At 55.7% G+C, this 21,035-nt stretch overlaps 3 non-coding genes across 3 annotated transcripts; 1 reads left to right on the top strand and 2 right to left on the bottom strand.

Moving 5' to 3' along the window:
• Nucleotides 1–1,835: 1,835 nt before the first annotated feature.
• On the bottom strand, nucleotides 1,836–1,906 carry TRNAG-GCC (transfer RNA glycine (anticodon GCC)). Its single transcript has one exon. It is a non-coding gene; the product is annotated as a tRNA-Gly (tRNA).
• A 9,295-nt stretch (nucleotides 1,907–11,201) lies between these two features.
• TRNAG-GCC (transfer RNA glycine (anticodon GCC)) lies at nucleotides 11,202–11,272 on the top strand. Its single transcript has one exon. It is a non-coding gene; the product is annotated as a tRNA-Gly (tRNA).
• A 2,103-nt stretch (nucleotides 11,273–13,375) lies between these two features.
• TRNAG-GCC (transfer RNA glycine (anticodon GCC)) lies at nucleotides 13,376–13,446 on the bottom strand. Its single transcript has one exon. It is a non-coding gene; the product is annotated as a tRNA-Gly (tRNA).
• Nucleotides 13,447–21,035: the final 7,589 nt, after the last annotated feature.

The raw sequence follows: 21,035 nt of genomic DNA, 5'->3' as shown, positions 1-21,035 counted from the left end.
TCATCTTCTACCACTGAGAATAGTCTACAACCATCCTCTCTGGAACCACCTCTCAGGTAGTTGAAAGCAGCTATCAAATCCCCCCTCATTCTTCTCTTCTGCAGACTAAACAATCCCAGTTCCCTCAGCCTCTCCTCATAAGTCATGCGTTCCAGACCCCTAATCATCTTTGTTGCCCTTCGCTGGACTCTCTCCAATTTATCCACATCCTTCTTGTAGTGTGGGGCCCAAAACTGGACACAGTACTCCAGATGAGGCCTCACCAATGTCGAATAGAGGGGGACGATCAAGTCCCTCAATCTGCTCGCTATGCCCCTACTTATGCATCCCAAAATGCCATTGGCCTTCTTGGCAACAAGGGCACACTGTTGACTCATATCCAGCTTCTCGTCCACTGTCACCCCTAGGTACTTTTCCGCAGACCTGCTGCCGAGCCAGTCGGTCCCTAGTCTGTAGCGGTGCCTGGGATTCTTCCGTCCTAAGTGCAGGACTCTGCACTTATCCTTATTGAACCTCATCAGATTTCTTTTGGCCCAATCCTCCAATTTGTCTAGGTCCCCCTGTATCCTATCCCTACCTGCCACCGTATCTACCACTCCTCCTAGTTTAGTATCATCAGCAAATTTGCTGAGAGTGCAATCCACACCATCCTCCAGATCATTTATGAAGATATTGAACAAAACCAAAAGTATTATTCAGTATTTTCCCCGTTTTCGCCCCACTTTTGTACCGTTCAACTATATCAAAAAAGGAACTCGCTTTGCTAGGAAAATGCGACACACTGGCTACGACAGCTGTGTTACGGTTACATATCTCTGTGTGGAGGTGGTCTAGGAGATGCACACAGTAAGCAAACCGGGGCAGGCTCCGAGGTAGCATTGTGGTTTGAGCTCTGTTTCCGCAGGAAACCGCACTGGGCTCCGTTGGTGGAAGCATTAATCTACTTGCTGCTTTTCAGCCGCCAAAATAAACCCCGCTATTGACCCAGAGACGTTATTTTTAGCACTGATGTTTTTTGCTAGGAGTCTTTCTAAACACTTATAAATGCCCAGGAAAAAGTCAATAAAATAAAATCCGAAAATGAAGGGCCCTAAGCATAACATTGCAGCCCAGTTGTGTGCAGGGAAAACCCCTTCTTCTTAATGTCACGAAGCCACCAGTATGGCCCACAGCAATTCCAACTACAGCTTGGAAAGCCCAGGGATCCCGGCAGGGGCATCTTTGCACCCGAGAAAGAATCCGGGATTCCCAGTGGGTCGGGGAGAGTGGTGTTACTCAGGAGTGGTGCATGAACCCCTGCGTTTGGGGAAGCTTGGACTAGATGCCTCCTGAGGTCCCTTCCGACCCTGATCTTCTGTGGTTCTACGATTCTGTTATTTAACCCATCCCTGACAGGTGTTTGTCCAGCCTGCTCTTAAAAATCCCCAACGATGGAGAGCCCACCACCTCCCTGGGCAATTTATTCCAGCACTTAACCACCCTGACAGGACATTTTCCCTAAACTGCCCTGGCTGTGATTTAAGCCCCTTGCTTCTTGTCCTGTCCTCAGAGGTTAATTTGTCACCCTCCTCCTTTTATGGGGTTGAATGGGGTGGCCAAGTTTCCAGGGGTGGAGGGGCGAAAAGCCAAGCAAGAGGGAGAGAAAACTAAGAAATGCTAAGAAAGGAAGAGAAATAAGACCAAACAAAAACCTGGGAAAGAAGGAAAGACAGACAAAAAACAAGGACAAGAAAGAAAGAAAGATGCAAGAGGAAAACAGGAAAAAAAGAAGAAGGAAAATAGAGAAAGAAGGCAAAAATTGAAAGAGGGAAAGATGGAAGCTAAAAGTTTGCACTTGCATTGGCCGGGAATCGAACCCGGGCCTCCCGCGTGGCAGGCGAGAATTCTACCACTGAACCACCAATGCTGCTGCTGGCTGGTCCTTCAGCCCTGCAGTTTTCACAGTATTGTAACATTCATCCAGTGTAATTTCTGCTTCCTTTGCACACGTGCCAGGGCACGCCGGGGTCGTGCAAGCAGGCTCCCTCCTCCTCCCTTGCCAAACTGACTTTACAAAGCTCCTGCCAGCTTCCACCATCTGGGCCCCATCTGCTTGGGTCTAGTCCAGAAATGACACTTCCCCCGGGGTCATTGTCTTCTCCCCAGGGAGGCAAGGGCATCTTTGCACTAGACTGGGGATGCTGGTGTCCCTGGTATCAGCTTTGTTGGAATCAAGTTTTCCTAGAGAGGGAGATTTTAGGCCTCTTCCTGTGCATTTTGTCACTAGTTGGGGTCTTTTTCTTTCTTCCCCCAAACCCATGTCCCCCTGGCCTTCTCATGCCTCCAGATAACGACACCAGGAGACAGCACCAGCTTTCACCAGTAGAGAGAATCCAGGGGGGACCAATGCCCCACTTCAAGTTTCTACAGCCAGACCCTGTGGGCCCAAGTTGGAGGGGGTATCTCTGGAGGGGATATTCAGGTAGGGCAGGGCCCTATTCCTGTGGGGTGAGCCTGGGCACCCTACACACAGACACTCTCAGCTAATCTTTGCAACCCCCCATCCTGGGAACTCCAGCAGCAGTTTCCCGATTTCCCCCCACCCCAGCCCCCAGCCCAGCGGTGGGAGCCTGGGAACGCCTACCAGGGGTGTGTGTGTCAATTCCCCTCCTCTCATCCAGCTGATGAAAGTGACAAGATTGCTCCAAAGCACCCCAATCTAGACACCTGAAGCCATCAAGAGAGGCAGGAAGCGGTATCATTTGCTCTAGGTCAAAAGGGGGCTGTTGGCCCCCCCAGCCCTTCGTTCATTTCCCCCCCAAAAAAACCAACAACAACTTTTCAAAGGTCTATCTGGTCCTACTCCCGCCCCCCCCTCCCCCCAGGTCTTTACAGGACGTGATATAATGACCGGTAATATCGATATCCTGACACAACTTGCTCCCCTTCACCACCCAGGAATTTTTCTGAATTAATGCCAAGGCCAGTTTGGAGCAATCCTCTCACTGTGAGTGAGTGAGGAACAAAGGAAGGAAGGAAGGAGGGAAGGAAGGAAGAACGAAAAAAGAGAAAATTTAAAAGAAAGAAAGAAAGAAAGAAAGAAAGAAAGAAAGAAAGAAAGAAAGAAAGAAAGAAAGAAAGAAAGAAAGAAAGAAAGAAAGAAAGAAAGAAAGAAAGACCAATAAAGGAAGGAAGAAAGACCAATAAAGGAAGGAAGGAAGAAAGAAAATCTCAAAGAAAGAAACAAAATCCCATTAAAAAAAGAAAGACAAAATCTAAGAAAGAAAGAAAGAAAGAAAGAAAGAAAGAAAGAAAGAAAGAAAGAAAGAAAGTGCAGGCTTAGAGTGAGAGGCAGAGGGGAGGGGTGTGAGGAAGAGGAAGGAGAAGAGGAAGGAAAAGGGGAAGACAAGAGCCAGTCCCCAGGTTCACTGACCCAGCCCCTGAGATTCAAACTCTTGCTTGTGGCCCTGTCCAAGGGGTGCGTTCCCCTGCTCCGCAAAAGGGGCATGGGGTAGAAATGGGGCCAAAAGGGGCCTCCAGGGCCTTCCCCTGACAGATGTTCTCACATCTGCCGGCCTCCAGCTCTTGCACATTTCTGCCTGCAGGGCGTGCAAGACACTGCCTTCTCTGATGCTGCTCCCCTCCTCTGGGCTGTCCTCCCAGGAACAGCGTCTCTCTGTGTGTCTCTGTGTGTGTGTGAGAGAGAGAGAGAGACAGGCAGAGAGCAGCAGGAAATGGGAACAGAGTGAGGGCTACATACAGCAATGACAGTGGCCTGGTCTACACTACCAGGCTGGGTTCAATTCAGCCGCATTAGGTTGATTTTAAAATGACTGCGTCCACACAACCGATGCCGGTCCGTCGACCTTAAAATCCACCCCTGTACTCCTCCCCGACAAGGGGAGTAGTGCTAAAATCGACCTTGCTGGGTCAAATTTGGGGTAGTGCGGATACAAATCGATGGTATTGGCCTCCAGGACCTATCCCAGTGTGACAACTCTGGACAGCACTTTCAACTACCCCACCACTGTCCCTGGACACCTGCAAGGGGGGAGTCTCATGCATCAGGGAGGAGGATTTTGGGGATGCGGGGGAGGAAGACAATGAGCAGCAGGCACGCGGTGAATCCGTTCTCCCCAGCAGCCAGGACCTTTTCATCACCCTGGAGCCAATACCCTCCCAAGGCGGGACCCCCGACCCTGAAGCCGGAGAAGGCACCTCTGGTGAGTGCACCTTTGTAACTACAGTACAGGGTTTAAAAGCAATAGTGTTTAATGTCTGATTTGCCCTGAAGAATTGGTACAGCTAAGGGAAAAGTCTATTCACATGTCTGGGGATGGAGCGGGAACCCGCCAGGGACGTCTCCATGAAGGTCTCCTGGAGCATTCACTCCATGGAGGCATTCAGTGTTAGAAGCCAGGAAAGCATTAAGTGAGCATAGAGGCAGAAGCACAAAATGTGGAAGCAGGAGGTGATGCTGAGGCTAATGGGAGAGCAAACGGACATGATGAAAGGTCTGGTGCAGCTGCAGGAAAGCCAACAGGAGCACAGACCCCCACTACATCCATTGTACAACAGCCTGCCCTCCTCCCCAAGTTCCATAGTCTCCTCACCCAGACGCCCAAGAACGCAGGTGGGGAAGCTCCGGGCACCCAGTCAGTGCACTCCAGAGGATGGACCAAAGAACAGAAGGCTGTCATTCAAACAGTTTGATTTGTATTGTGGCTACAAAAAGCAATGTGGCCTTGTCCTTCCCTCTTCCCCCACCACACCCCACCCTACCTCACTTGGGCTATCTTGTCAGTTATCTCACTTTTTTTAATTAATAAAGAGAGAATGCATGGCTTCAAAACTATAGTTACTTTATTTTGAAGGCGGGAGGTAGGGTGGTTTTGTTACAGGGAATTAAAATCAGACAAGGGGGGTGGGATTTGCATCAAGGAGAAACACACCGTAGCCTAGCCAGTCATGAAACTGGTTTTCAAAGTCTCTCTGATGCGCAGCTTGCCTAGCTATGCTCTTCTAATCGCTCTGGTGTCTGGCTGCTCAAAATCAGTCGCCAGACGATTTGCCTAAACCTCCCACCACACCATAAATGTCTCCCCCTTACTCTCACAGGTATGATGGAGCACACAGCAAGCACCAATAACAATGGGAATGTTGGTTGCACTGAGGTCTAATCCAGTCAGCAATCTGCGCCAGTGCACTTTTAAACATCCAAAGGCACATTCTACCACCATTCTGAACTTGCTCAGCCTTTAGTTGAACTGCTCCTTACTACTGTCCAGGCTGCCTATGTACGGCTTCATGAGCCATGGGAGCAAGGGGTAGGCTAGGTCCCCAAGGATAATTATTGGCATTTCAACACCCCCAGTGGTAATTTTGTGGTCTGGGAAGTAAGTCCCTTCTCGCAGCTGCTCGAACAGCTTATTCTTTCTTTCTTTCTTTCTTTCTTTCTTTCTTTCTTTCTTTCTTTCTTTCTTTCTTTCTTTCTAAACCTTTTCCACTTTCTTTTTTCCTCTTTCTTTCCCATTTTTAAATTTTTCCCTTTCCCAATGTCCCCCTTTTTTGTCTTTTTCTTTCTTCCCCGAACCTCATGTCCCCATGGCCTTCTCATTCCTCCAGATAATGACACCAGGAGACAGCACTAGCTTTCACCAGTAGAGAGAATCCAGGGGGGAACTAATGCCCCACATCAAGTTTCTACAGTCAGACCCTGTGGGCTCAAGCTGGAAGGGGTATCTCTGGAGGGGATATTCATGTAGGATAGGGCCCTATTCCCATGGGGTGAGCCTGGGTACCCTACACATAGACACTCTCGGCTAATCTTTGCAACCCCCCATCCCGGGAACTCCAGCAACAGTTTCCCGATTTCCCCCCACCCCAGCCCCCAGCCCAGCGGTGGGAGCCTGGGAACGCCTGCCAGGGGCGTGTGTGTCAATTCCCCTCCTCTCATCCAGCCGATGAAAGTGACAAGATTGCTCCAAAGCACCCCGGTCTCCACACCTGAAGCCATCAAGAGAGGCAGGAAGCGGTATCATTTGCTATGGGTCAAAGGGGGGCTGTTGGCCTCCCCCAGCCCTTGGTTCATCTCCCCCCAAAAAACACTTCCTTATTTACTTTCTCCACACCAGTCATGATTTTATAGACCTCTAGCATATCCCCCCTTAGTTGTCTCTTTTCCAAGCTGAAAAGCCCCAGTCTTATTAATCTCTCCTCATATGGAAGCCGTTCCATGCCCCTAATCATTTTTGTTGCCCTTTTCTGAACCTTTTCCAATTCCAAATATATCTTTTATGAGATGGGCTGACCACATCTGCACACAGTATTCAAGAAGTGCGCGTACCATGGATGTATATATTTATATTTATATTTATATTTATATATTTATATATTATATTTTCTGTCTTATTTTCTATCCCTTTCTTAATGATTCCCAACATTCTGAAAGACATGGGGGGCTAGGTGGCAAATCGCTTTAACTGAAATCACTCAGGCTCTCCCGCCACCCCACAATGATGATAATAAAATGCAATTACCACATGCTCTTTCGTGAGCGGGAATGGCGAAAGACACCAAACAAAAAGAGACTCGAGAACATGTGAGCGATTAATTATGTATGGCTTGACAAATAACCTTCCCCCGTAACACATCTCTGCACGACAGCTTTATACCCAACCCGGCAATGCAGGCACAGAACGATGCGAGACACAGAAGAGTGCCGGGCGCCAAGGAGAAAAACACATGCCACAGAGCGAGACAACACAATGAGTCATGTAACTGATGCTGCCTTTATTGCATGGTGCAACCGAAGAAGGGACGCCAACGCTGATGACATGACACGACACCTGGTCTTCAACCAATAAGAAGGGTTAGAATCAGGGGTGGATGCAGGATCCCAATTCAGTGGGCCCTGGAGGGTTTGGCGGGGGAGGAAGTGGTGGAGGGGTCATAAGAATGGCAATTCTGGGTCAGACCAAACATACATCTAGCCCAGTATCCTGTTTTCTGACAGTGGCCAATGCCAGGTGCCCCAGAGGGAGAGAACAGGTCATCATTGAGTGATCCATCCCCTGTCAGCCATTCCCAGCTTCTGGCAAACAGAGGCTAGGGACACTCAGAGCATGGGGTTGACTCCCTGCCAATCTTGGCTAATAGCTGGATCTCTTTTCCCTGAATGTCTCTAAGGCTTTTTTTAACCCAGTTCTATGTGTGGCCCTTCACAACATCCCCTGGCAAGGAGTTCCACAGGTTGATGGTGTGTTGTGTGAAGAAATACTTCCTTTTGTTTGTTTTATATCTGCTGCCTATTAATTTCTTTGGGTGACCCCAGCTTTTTGTGTTATGTGACGGGGTAAATAACCCTCCTTTGTTCACTTTCTCCACACTGGTTATGATTTTATAGACCTCTGTCGTATCTCCTCTCGGTTGTCTCAGTTCCAAGGGGAAAAGCCCCAGACTTTTTAATCTCTGTTCAGCTGTTCAGGGCCGCAGGGATGAGCAGCTTGACAGATGCTGCTGGTCCTACAGCATCCATCACCCTGCTGCTACCTCTCCGCCCAGCTGTTCGCCTCAAGCCCTGTGTACTGATGCCATGTGTAGGGACAGTGGGCGCTGAGGTGGGTGCATGGCCTCCTGCCATACTGATGGCAGGCGCCACCCCTGAGTTGCCAAGGGACGTTGTGAAGACCAGAAATATAACTGGGTTCAAATATATATATAAGTTCCTGGAGGATAGGTCCATCAATGGCTGTTAGCCAAGATGGTCAGAGTGTCCCATGTTCACAAATTTCTGTCTGCCAGATGCTGAGACTGGACAACAGGGGATGGATCACTCAAATTCAGCCTCCATTGTTATGGGGGACCTCTCAAATGAGGGGGACACCCTTCCCCCAGCCCTGACAGTTTCTAACCATTAAGTATGTCTACACTACAAAATTAGGTCAATTTTATAGATGTCACTTTTTAGAAATTGATTTTAGACAGTCAATTGCATATGTCCACACTAAGCACATTAAGTCAGCAGAGTGTGTCCTCACTACCGTGGCTAGTGTCGACTTACAGAGGGGTGCACTGTGGGTAGTTATCCCACAGTTCCCGCAGTCTCCGCCCCCCATTGGAATTCTGGATTAAGCTCCCAGTGCCTGATGGGGCAAAAACATTGTTGAGGGTGGTTTTGGGTACATGTCATCAGCCGCCCCTCCTTCCGTGAAAGCAACAGCAGACAATCGTTTTGCGCCTTTTTTCCATGCAGACGCCATACCACGGTAAGCATGGAACCCGCTCAGCTCACTGTCACCGCTGCTGTTGTGAGCACTGTAAACACCTCTCACATTATCCTGGAGTATATGCAGAACCGGGCTAAGAGGCATCAGCACGAGGAGGATTTCAATAGTGCTGCAAGCTCTGGTGGATCACAAGGGACGTCTCACCGACATCACCGTGGGATGACGCTTGCATATTTAGGAACTCCGGGCTGTTCGAGCAGCTGCAAGAAGGGACTTACTTCCCAGACCACAAAATTACCACTGGGGGTGTTGAAATGCCAATAATTATCCTTGGGGATCCAGCCTACCCCTTGCTCCCATGGCTCATGAAGCCGTACACAGGCAGCCTGGACAGTAGTAAGGAGCAGTTCAACTATAGGCTGAGCAAGGGCAGAATGGTGATAGAATGTGCCTTTGGACATTTAAAAGTGCACTGGCGCTGTTTGCTGACTAGGTTAGACCTCAGAGCAACCAACATTCCCATTGTTATTGCTGCTTGCTGTGGGTCCATCATACCTGTGAGAGTAAGGGGGAGACGTTTATGGTGCGGTGGGAGGTTGAGGCAAATTGCCTGGCGTCCGATTTTGAGCATCCAGACACCAGGGCGATTAGAAGAGCACAGCTAGGCAAGCTGCGCATCAGAGAGGCTTTGAAAACCAGTTTCATGACTGGCCAGGCTACAGCGTGACCGTTGTGTGTGTTTCTTGTTGATGCAAACCCACCCCCCTTGTCTAATTTTAATTCCCTGTAACAAAACCACCCTCCCTCCCGCCTTCAAAATAAAGTAGCTATTGTTTTGAAACCATGCATTCTCTCTTTATTAATTAAAAAAAAGTGAGAAAACTGACAAGATAGTCCAGGTGAGGTGGGGGAGGAGGGAAGGACAAGGCCACATTGCTTTTTGTTGCCACACTACAAATCAAACTGTTTGAATGACAGCCTTCTGTTGTATGTACCTTCCTCTGGAGTGCACTGGCTGGGTGCCCGGAGCCTACTCACCCGCATTCGTGGGCGTCTGGATGAGGAGGCTATGGAACTCAGGGAGAAGGGCAGGCTGTTATACAATGGATGCAGTGGGGGTCTATGCTCCTGTTGGCTTTCCTGCAGCTGCACCAGATGCTTCATCATGTCCGTTTGCTCTCCCATTAGCCTCAGCATCACCTCCTGCCTCCAAGTTTTGCGCTTCTGCCTCTATGCGTCACGCTCACTTAATGCTTACCTGGCCTCTAACACTGAATGCCTCCATGCATTCAGCTGTGCCCTATCAGTGGGGGAGGACTGCATGAGCTTGGCAAACATGGCATCTCGAGTGCGTTTTTTTCGCCTTCTAATCTACGATAACCTCAGGGACAGAGATGATAGCGGGAGCGTAAAAACATTTGCACCTGGGGGGAGATAAAAAGGGAGAGTAAAATTTAAGGTGATACATTTCTGAGAACAAAAGGGAGACTCTTTCACAGTGAATCAAGCAATTCTCAGCAGACGGCACATGTGCTTTAGGTACAAGGTCACATTTTGCCTTTTATATTGCATTTCTGCCGGTATGGTGACACATCACACACAGGTGGCAGCAGAATTAAGTTTCCAGGCAGCCATGGTAAGGCTCAGGGTACGCGGGATTGGCTTCTTATGCATAACATGTGGGAATGGTTTCAAACTATAGCGCCATCCTTTCCCATAGCAAGCAACGGGTTGGGTTTCACATTTAAAAGGAGGGGCTGTGGTTTTCGGGTGGATGTGCAGCACACACCTCCCCCCACCCCACCGTGTGGCTATACTCTGGGATGATCCCTTTTAGCCAAGCGCAAACTGCCCAGCATGAACAGTGTCCTTTTACTGTTCCCTTACAAAAATTCCCCTATTTCAAACAGGTGACCATGAATGATATCACTCTCCTGAGGCTTACACAGAAAGACAAAGACCGAATGTGGCTTGAATGCGACCAAAACCCAGGACCATTAGCTGCTATGCTTTGTGCTGCAATGATTCCAGACTACTTGCTACTGGCTTGGCGTGGTAAAGTGTCCTACTGTGGAGGACAAAATAAGGCAGCCCTCCCCAGAAACCTTCTGCAAAGGCTTTCAGGATACATCCAGGAGAGCTTCATGGAGATGTCCCTGGCAGGTTCCCGCTCCATCCCCAGACATGTGAATAGACTTTTCCCTTAGCTGTACCAATTCTTCAGGGCAAATCAGACATTAAACACTATTGCTTTTAATCCCTGTACTGTAGTTACAAAGGTGCACTCACCAGAGGTGCCTTCTCCGGCTTCAGGGTCGGGGATCCCGCCTTGGGAGGGTATTGGCTCCAGGGTGATGAAAAGGTCCTGGCTGCTGGGGAGAACGGATTCACCGCGTGCCTGCTGCTCATTCTCTTCCTCCCCCGCATCCCCAAAATCCTCCTCCCTGATGCATGAGACTCCCCCCTTGCAGGTGTCCAGGGACAGTGGTGGGGTAGTTGAAAGTGCTGTCCAGAGCGGTCACACTGGGATAGGTCCTGGAGGCCAATACCATCGATTTGTATCCGCACTACCCCAAATTTGACCCAGCAAGGTCGATTTTAGCACTACTCCCCTTGTCGGGGAGGAGTACAGTGGTGGATTTTAAGGTCAACGGACCGGGGTCGGTTGTGTGGACGCAGTCATTTTAAAATCAACCTAATGCGGCTGAATTGAACCCAGCCTGGTAGTGTAGACCAGGCCACTGTCATTGCTGTATGTAGCCCTCACTCTGTTCCCATTTCCTGCTGCTCTCTGCCTGTCTCTCTCTCTCTCACACACACACACAGAGACACACAGAGAGACGCTGTTCCTGGGAGGACAGCCCAGAGGAGGGGAGCAGCATCAGAGAAGGCAGTGCCTTGCACGCCCTGCAGGCAGAAATGTGCAAGAGCTGGAGGCCGGCAGATGTGAGAACATCTGTCAGGGGAAGGCCCTGGCAGCCCCCTTCAGCCGTAGCATTGGTGGTTCAGTGGTAGAATTCTCGCCTGCCACGCGGGAGGCCCGGGTTCGATTCCCGGCCAATGCACAGTGGGAATTTTTTTGGTTTCATTTCCACCCCGTGCCCCTTTTGTGGAGCAGGCCACAGGGAAGAGTTTGAATCTCAGGGGCTGGGTCAGTGAACCTGGGGGCTGGCTCTTGTCTTCCCCTTTTCCTTCCTCTTCTCCTTCCTCTTCCTCACACCCCTCTCCTCTGCCTCTCACTCTGGGCCTGCACTTTCTTTCTTTCTTTTTTCCTTTCTTTCCTGGGTTTTTTTTCTTTCTTAGATTTTGTCTTTCTTTTTTTTAATGGGATTTTCTTTCTTTCTTTCTTTCTTTCTTTCTTTCTTTCTTTCTTTCTTTCTTTCTTTCTTTTAGATTTTCTCTTTTTTCGTTCTTCCTTCCTTCCCTCCTTCCTTCCTTCCTTCCTTCCTTTGTTCCTCACTCACTCACAGTGACAGGATTGCTCCAAACCAGCCTTGGCATTAATTCAGAAAAATTCCTGGGTGGTGAAGGGGGGCAAGTTGTGTCAGGATATCGATATTACCGGTCATTATATCATGTCCTGTAAAGACCTGGGGGAGGACAAGATAGACCGATGAAAAGTTGTTGTTGTTTTTTAGGGGGGGAGATGAACCAAGACTCTGAGATAGCGCGTGCCCCCCCTTTGACCCATAGCAAATGATACTCCTCCCTGCCTCCCTTGATGGCTTCAGGTGTGGAGACCGGGGTGCTTTGGAGCAATATTGTCACTTTCATGGGCTGGATGAAAGGAGGGGAATTGACACACACACCCCTGGCAGGCGTTCCCAGGCTCCCACCACTGGGCTGGGGGCTGGGGTGGGGGGAAATCGGGAAACTGCTGCTGGAGTTCCCGGAATGGGGGATTGCAAAGATTAGCTGAGAGTGTCTGTGTGTAGGGTGCCCAGGCTCACCCCACAGGAATATGGCCCTGCCCTACCCGAATATCCCCTCCAGAGATACCCCCTCAAACTTGGGCCCACAGGGTTTGGCTGTAGAAACTTGATGTGGGGCATGTGGGTGACGGAAAGAAAACCAGCTCCCACCAGCCTTGTTCCAATCAAGTTTTCCTCAGGAAGCAATTGATGGGAGGGAAGCAGGGCCAGCCTAGGGAAAATGGCACTCTGGATGAACTTGCATTTTGTCATCCCCAGGCCCCTGCTGCCACCCCATCCATCCCAACCCATCCCCTTTGGCCCCTGTTGTCTCCCTCGGCTCCTCCACATATGCACCCCCGCTCCCACTGCCTCCCCCCCCATTGCCGTGAGCACCCCAGGCCCACCATGCTCCTTGCCTCTTGACCACAGCGCTGCGCCCCCTCCGATGACCTGGATTGTCACCCATGTGGTCTACCAATGGAGGGAGGGGGGGAGAAAGATTTTAGGCCTGTTAGATCTTTCCGTGTGTTTCTCGCTGGTTGGGGGTGGTGAGGGAGAGAAACAGGGCCAGGGAGGCAAGGAGCCTTGACCGAAATCACCCAGACTCCCCCTCCCTACCCCCAACAATGATGATGAGAATAATAAGAGAACATGGCTGTAGCAGCCAGCTGAGAAGCCTGGAGAAATGGGAGCCCTGCGGGGATGTGGGAGGCCCCAGGCCTGCGTCACCCAGAAGGGCAACAAGATGGGAAACCAGGCTGGGATAAGATGGGCCAAACAGACTTAGTCACCCTGTGTAATGACAATCGGGACGAGTGGCACATCATGGACAATTGCCCAGTTTAGGTTCATCCATTCCCATGGCTATCCCCCGGGCTCTGGGCTGGATAGATGCAGGGTATTTATGGGAATGGGTGCATGGATGGATGGATGGGGTGTGTGGGGATGGATAGATAGAGGGTGCGGGAACCTTAAGAGCCAATCTGTGTCCCGCCATCACTTTTGCGGTTTGGCTCATGCCAGATAGGGTGAGCAGATGCCCTGATATTAACGGGGCCGTCCCTATATTAGGGGTTTTGTTTTATACAGGCAATGAAACCCTCCCCATCCCTGGATTTTTCACCCTTGCTCTCTGGTCACCCCATCGCCGTGGGAAAGAAGAAGGATGAGAGCGGAGGATGGACATCGCTGTTGACTCTCTGCCGGGATGCACGATATTGGGGAAAGCAGAAAACCAACCAAAAAGTACTTGGTTGCATTGGCCGGGAATCGAACCCGGGCCTCCCGCGTGGCAGGCGAGAATTCTACCACTGAACCACCAATGCAGCTGCTAGAGGCTTTCCCTACCTGCCTATCCCCCCCTTGCAGATGTTTCAACATCTGGCTCTCCACAGCTGTCCCAGTTCTCCGCTTCCAGTGCACAGGGTTGCTGCTGCCCCCCACTCCCAACATCTGCCCCAGACAGCCGGAGAGTGGGCCCCGGGTAAGGGAGAAACATGCCCCAGAGAAGGGCTGCCGAGAGAACGTTACGCAGGGTGAGAACCTAGATCCATCGACTTAGCTCACAAGAGTTTCTATCTTGAGCTCTTTCCGGATCTTTTTATAACCTGCCGGCTAATTTTTGTCACATGATCATCGATAGGATCCATCCACCCACACCTGTCTACCCGCACATCCTCAGGCCCCCCCCATCCACCCATCCCCATCCACCCCCACCACCTGTCTACCCGCACATCCTCAGGCCCCCCCCATCCACCCATCCCCATCCACCCCCACCACCTGTCTACCCGCACATCCTCAGGCCCCCCCATCCACCCATCCCCATCCACCCCCACCACCTGTCTACCCGCACATCCTCAGGCCCCCCCATCCACCCATCCCCATCCACCCCCACCACCTGTCTACCCGCACATCCTCAGGCCCCCCCATCCACCCATCCCCATCCACCCCCACCACCTGTCTACCCGCACATCCTCAGGCCCCCCCATCCACCCATCCCCATCCACCCCCACCACCTGTCTACCCGCACATCCTCAGGCCCCCCCATCCACCCATCCCCATCCACCCCCACCACCTGTCTACCCGCACATCCTCAGGCCCCCCCATCCACCCATCCCCATCCACCCCCACCACCTGTCTACCCGCACATCCTCAGGCCCCCCCATCCACCCATCCCCATCCACCCCCACCACCTGTCTACCCGCACATCCTCAGGCCCCCCCATCCACCCATCCCCATCCACCCCCACCACCTGTCTACCCACACATCCTCAGGCCCCCCCATCCACCCATCCCCATCCACCCCCACCACCTGTCTACCCGCACATCCTCAGGCCCCCCATACACCCTCACTACCTGTCTACCCACACATCCTCAGGCCCCCTCTTTCAAGCCATCCATGCACCCTTTCCATAAGCTGCCTCTATCTACCCATTCCCCTACACACCCTCTATCTGTCCACCCCATACCCCCCTCTAGCCATCCATCCATCCAGCCCCATAAACACCCTCTATCTATCTATCCACCCTTCACACCCTCTCTCTATCTACCCCCATACAACTCCCTCTCTGTCTATCCACCCTTGCCCCCCATACACATCATCTCCCCAGCCCTGGCGTCCCCAGACTATCCATGCTCCCTTCTGTTCTCCAGGTGTCAGAGCTGGGGTAGACCCCCCCCCCAACCCGCAGTTAGCAGCCATCCGTTTCAGGCACGTTAATTCCGGGCTGCTGTGATTTCTCAAGCCATAAAAACCCATATGGCATCTCCAGCTTTGAGCTGAAGTGTGAGAACTTCCCCCAACACCTCCTGGGCCAGGACACCGGCTGTCCCAGCCCCATCAGCGCCCCAGGAAGCTGCAGGTGAGAAAGAAAAGGGATTTTCCCAGGGCAGGCTTTTTGCTTTTGACTGTCACACCCATCAATTCCCATCCACCCTCTCTATCCATCCATCCATCCCTGTACACCCCCCCATCCATCCATTCATCCCCATCCACCCCCCATTCATCCATCCATCCACCCCCATCTACCCCCTCTATCCATCCATCCATCCCTGTACACCCCTCATCCATCCATCCCCATCCACCCCCTCTATCCATCCATCCATCCATCCCCGTACACCTCCCATCCATCCATCCATCCATCCCCATACACCCCCTCTACCTATCCATCCATCCCCTCCATCTATCTATCTATCTATCTATCTATCTATCTATCTATCTATCTATCTATCCCCATACACCCCCTCTCTCCATCCATCCCCATCCACCCCATCCATCCATCCCCATCCACCCCATCTATCCAAACATCCAGGCCTCGTACACCCCCATCCATCCATCCATCCGTTCCCCATCTATCCATACATCCCCATACACCTCCCATCCATCCATCCATCCATCCCCCCATCCATCTATCCCCCCATCTATGTTTCTATCTATCCTTATACACTCCTTCTATCTATCTATCTACACACCCTCTCTCTATCCATCCCCACACACCTCCCTCTCTCTGTCTATCCTCCCATGTCCCCCGTACACATCATCTCCCCGGCCCTCGTGTCCCCAGACTATCCATGATCCCTTCTGTTAGCTATCTATCTATCTATCTATCTATCTATCTATCTATCTATCTATCTATCTATCCCCATCCACCGCATCTATCTATCTATCTATCTATCTATCTATCTATCTATCTATCTATCTATCCCCATCCACCGCATCTATCTATCTATCTATCTATCTATCTATCTATCTATCTATCTATCTATCTATCTATCCCATCCACCCCTCTATCTATCTATCTATCTATCTATCTATCTATCTATCTATCCCCATCCACCCCCTCTATCTATCTATCTATCTATCTATCTATCTATCTATCTATCTATCTATCTATCTATCTATCTATCCCCATCCACCCCCTCTATCTATCTATCTATCTATCTATCTATCTATCTATCCCCATCCACCCCATCTATCTATCTATCTATCTATCTATCTATCTATCTATCTATCTATCTATCTATCTATCCCCATCCACCCCCTCTATCTATCTATCTATCTATCCCCATCCACCCCCCTCTATCTAGCTCTCTGATGTCTAACCTAAGGATTACATCTCCCTGCCTATTTCTCCCTGTCTGTTTAACCCCTGTGTGACCATTCTCTCTATCGTGGCTTTTAAGAAGAGGGAACCAAAGGCCGGATGCCAGATGGTAATGGCTCCCCCCGACCCTCACCCCCACCCCGACGGCCCGGCTCGTCCTCTCCAGCAGGGGCAGCACACAACACACACGCGGGAGAAACTTCGTCTCCACGGGGGAAGCAGCACATTTCGGGCCATTGCCCCCCACCAAAAACCGCCCCCCTGGTGGCTGGGGCTGGACCCAGCCGGGCGGCTCCACGGGGGACAGACGGATGAGCCCCTGCGCTGGGCTGGGCTGGGCTGGGGGGCAGAAACCAACGTTCACTTCCTTCCAGCCTCCCCCCTCCACCTCCACGCACCCACTCCTGCCCCCCTCTCCCCCACGCACCCACTCCTGCCCCCCTCTCCACGCACCCACTCCTGCCCCCCTCTCCCCCACGCACCCACTCCTGCCCCCCTCTCCACGCACCCACTCCTGCCCCCTCTCCCCCACGCACCCACTCCTGCCCCCCTCTCCATGCACCCATTCCTGCCCCCCTCTCCCCCACGCATTCCTGCCTCCTTCTCCCCCACGCACCCACTCCTGCCCCCCACTCCCCCACGCATTCCTGCCCCCCTTCCCTCTTTCCATTCCCCTCCGCCGTTGGGCTCCCTCCTCGCAGGGGGTCCTTCGGGGCCGGCCCCTCCCGCCCATCTTGGACCGGCATTCTCCCCCTCCCCCTTCCCGTGTGTCCCTCCCTACTCATAACACCCCCCCCCCCAGTTTCCTAAAGGCACCAGCTGTGCCCCCGCCCAGCGCAGACACATCTGTCGCATGCGCCCTGGGCCACGCTCGGCACCCTGCGCCCACTGCCAGGTCCATGCCAGGCGCTCGGCACCCTGCGCCCTTTGCCAGGCGTCCATGCCAGGCGCTCACACCCTGCGCCCACTGCCAGGGTCCGTGCCAGGCGCTCGGCACCCTGCGCCCACTGCCAGGGTCCGTGCCAGGCGCTCGGCACCCTGCGCCCGTTGCCAGGCGTCCGTGCCAGGCGCTCGGCACCCTGCACCCACTGCCAGGGTCCGTGCCAGGCGCTCGGCACCCTGCGCCCACTGCCAGGGTCCATGCCAGGCGCTCGGCACCCTGCGCCCGTTGCCAGGCGTCCGTGCCAGGCGCTCGGCACCCTGCACCCACTGCCAGGGTCCGTGCCAGGCGCTCAACACCCTGCGCCCACTGCCAGGGTCCGTGCCAGGCGCTCGGCACCCTGCGCCCGCTGCCAGGGTCCGTGCCAGGCGCTCGGCACCCTGCGCCCGCTGCCAGGGTCCGTGCCAGGCGCTCGGCACCCTACGCCCGCTGCCAGGGTCCGTGCCAGGCGCTCGGCACCCTGCGCCCGCTGCCAGGGTCCGTGCCAGGCGCTCGGCACCCTGCGCCCTTTGCCAGGCGTCCGTGCCAGGCGCTCGGCACCCTGCGCCCGTTGCCAGCGTCCGTGCCATGCACATAGGTGACAACATGCGCCCCCCTCTCTCCTCCAGGCCCCAGCCCCGAGCCCGGGGGAAGGGGAGGGGGCGCCCGGCCGGTGCCAGACCCGGGTCAATTTGCTCTTCACACCCCGGGGGATTTCTAGCAGCTTGGAGCCAAAACGACCCCAGCCAACAGCAAAGGGTGGTGGGTGGGTGGAGGGGAGGGGAGGAGGCAGGTGTCGGGGGGGGGCGGCTGGGGAGGGAGGGGCCCGGCCGGCTCGCTGGGCACCTGGGGGGTGGGGAGGCGGGCGGGGGGGGTATAAAGAGGGGCTGGCTACGCGCCAGAGCCTTTGTTTCTCCCGGACAGGAGCAGGCTCGGGGCCACATGGTGACCAAGGCGGCTCGGAACCCGCCGCGCCGAGGAAGGTGCGCTGGGGCCCCCGGGGATGGGTGGGGTGCCCGGGAGCGCCCGCGGGGTCCTGCGGGGGGCGGGGATGAGGCCGGAGGCGGGAGCAGGGGTTGGGGGGGGCGGGGGGTTATTTAGGGGATAGAGGGGGGTGAATCTCCCCGATGGGGTATTGGGGGGCAGCGCGGGGTTGCAGGTCTCGGGCGAGTATTTGGGAGACAGCGGGGTGAAGCTCCCGGGGGGGGGTATTTGGGAGAAGGGGGGGCAGGTCTCGGACGGGGTATTTGGGGGGAGGTGCAGGCTGGGTTATTTGGGGTCAGCGGGGGAGTCTAGGGGTCTGTATTTGGGGCGCAGCGGGGGGGAGCAGCTCCTGGGTGGGGTATTTGGGGAGTGGGGGGGGTGCAGGTCTCGGGCAGAGTATTTTGGGGGTCAGCGGGGGTGTGTGCAGGTCTCGGGCGGGGTATTTGGGGGAGCCCGGGGGGGTGCAGGTCTCGGGCGGGGTATTTGGGGGAGCCCGGTGGGTGCAGGTCTCGGGCGGGGTATTTGGGGGGACCCGGGGGGTGCAGGACTCGGGCAGGGTATTTGGGGGAGCCCGGGGGGTGCAGGTCTCGGGCGGGGTATTTGGGGGGACCCGGGGGGTGCAGGACTCGGGCAGGGTATTTGGGCGGGCCCGGTCGGGGTGCAGGTATTGGGCGGAGTGTTTGGGGATCAGCGAGGTGGGGGGTGCAGGACTCGGGCAGGGTATTTGGGGAGCGGGGAGTGCAGGTCTCGGGCGGGGTATTTGGGGTGACCGGGGGGGTGCAGGTCTCGGGCGGGGTATTGGGGAGCGGGGAGTGCAGGACTCGGGCGGGGTATTTGGGGGGGCCGGGGGGTGCACGACTCGGGCGGGGTATTTGGGGGGTCGGGGGGTGCAGGTATCGGGCGGGGTATTTGGGGGAGCCCGGGGGGGTGCAGGACTCGGGCGGGGTATTTGGGGGCCCGGGGAAGTGCAGGTCTCGGGCGGGGTATTTGGGGGAGCCGGAGGGGTGCAGGTCTCTGGCGGAGTATTTGGGGGGCCCGGGGGTTCAGGACTTGGGCGGGGTATTTGGGGGGGCGGGGGGTGCACGACTCGGGCGGGGTATTTGGGAGGCCGGGGGGGTGCAGGTATCGGGCGGGGTATTTGGGGGAGCCCGGGGGGGTGCAGGACTCGGGCGGGGTATTTGGGGGGGCCCGGGGAAGTGCAGGTCTCGGGGGGGGGTATTTGGGGGGCCCGGGGAGCTGCAGGTCTCGGGCGGGGTATTTGGGGGGGCCGGAGGGGTGCAGGTCTCTGGCGGAGTATTTGGGGGGCCAGGGGGTGCAGGTCTCGGGCGGGGTATTTGGGGGGGCCGGGAGGGTGCAGGTCTCGGGCGGGGTATTTGGGGGAGCCCGGGGGTGCAGGACTCGGGCGGGGTATTTGGGGGGCCCGGGGAGGTTCAGGTCTCGGGCGAGGTATTTGGGAGTCACCGGGGGTGTGTGCAGGTATCGGGCAGGGTATGTGGGGGGGCCCGAGGGGCTGCATGTATCGGGCGGAGTGTTTGGGGATCAGCGGGGGGGGTGTGTGCAGATCTCGGGCGGGGTATTTGGGGGGGCCGGAGGGGTGCAGGTCTCGGGCGGGTATTTGGGGGGGCCGGGGGTGCAGGACTCGGGCGGGGTATTTGGGGGGCCGGGGGGGTGCAGGTCTCGGGCGGGGTATTTGGGGGGGCCGGGGGGTGCAGGACTCGGGCGGGGTATTTGGGGGGGCCGGGGGGGTGCAGGTCTCGGGCGGGGTATTTGGGGGAGCCCGGGGGGTGCAGGTCTCGGGCGGGGTATTTGGGAGGGCCGGGGGGTGCAGGACTCGGGCGGGGTATTTGGGGGGGGCCGGGGGGGTGCAGGTCTCGGGCGGGGTATTTGGGGGGCCCGGGGGTGCAGGACTCGGGCGGGGTATTTGGGGAGGCCGGGGGGTGCAGGACTCGGGCGGGGTATTTGGGGGGCCGGGGGGTTGCAGGTCTCGGGCGGGGTATTTGGGGGAGCCCGGGGGGTGCAGGTCTCGGGCGGGGTATTTGGGTGGGCCGGGGGGGTGCAGGACTCGGGCGGGGTATTTGGGGGAGCCCGGGGGGGTGCAGGTCTCGGGCGGGGTATTTGGGGGAGCCCGGGGGGTGCAGGTCTGGGGCGGGGTATTTGGGGGGCCCGGGGGGGTGCAGGTCTCGGGCGGGGTATTTGGGGGAGCCCGGGGGGTGCAGGTCTCGGGCGGGGTATTTGGGGGGGTCGGGGGGGTGCAGGACTCGGGCGGGGTATTTGGGGGGGCCGGGGAGCTGCACGACTCGGGCGGGGTATTTGGGGGGCCGGGGGGGTGCAGGTCTCGGGCGTGGTATTTGGGGGGGCCGGGGGGTGCAGGACTCGGGCGGGGTATTTGGGGGGCCGGGGGGTTGCAGGTCTCGGGCGGGTATTTGGGGGAGCCCGGGGGGTGCAGGTCTCGGGCGGGGTATTTGGGGGGGCCGGGGGGGTGCAGGACTCGGGCGGGGTATTTGGGGGAGCCCGGGGGGTGCAGGTCTGGGGCGGGGTATTTGGGGGGCCGGGGGGGTGCAGGTCTCGGGCGGGGTATTTGGGGGAGCCCGGGGGGTGCAGGTCTCGGGCGGGGTATTTGGGGGGGGTCGGGGGGGTGCAGGACTCGGGCGGGGTATTTGGGGGGGCCGGGGAGCTGCACGACTCGGGCGGGGTATTTGGGGGGCCGGGGGGGTGCAGGTCTCGGGCGTGTATTTGGGGGGGCCGGGGGGTGCAGGTCTCGGACGGGTATTTGGGGGAGCCCGGGGGGTGCAGGTCTCGGCGGGGTATTTGGGGGGCCGGGGGGTGCAGGACTCGGGCGGGGTATTTGGGGGAGCCCGGGGGGTGTGCAGGTCTCGGGGGGGGTATTTGGGGAGCCCGGGGGGGTGCAG

Source organism: Lepidochelys kempii, chromosome 28 (assembly GCF_965140285.1).
Source record: "Lepidochelys kempii isolate rLepKem1 chromosome 28, rLepKem1.hap1, whole genome shotgun sequence".
Classification (NCBI taxonomy): domain Eukaryota; kingdom Metazoa; phylum Chordata; order Testudines; family Cheloniidae; genus Lepidochelys; species Lepidochelys kempii.
This window is presented reverse-complemented; position numbering and strand designations above follow the sequence as displayed.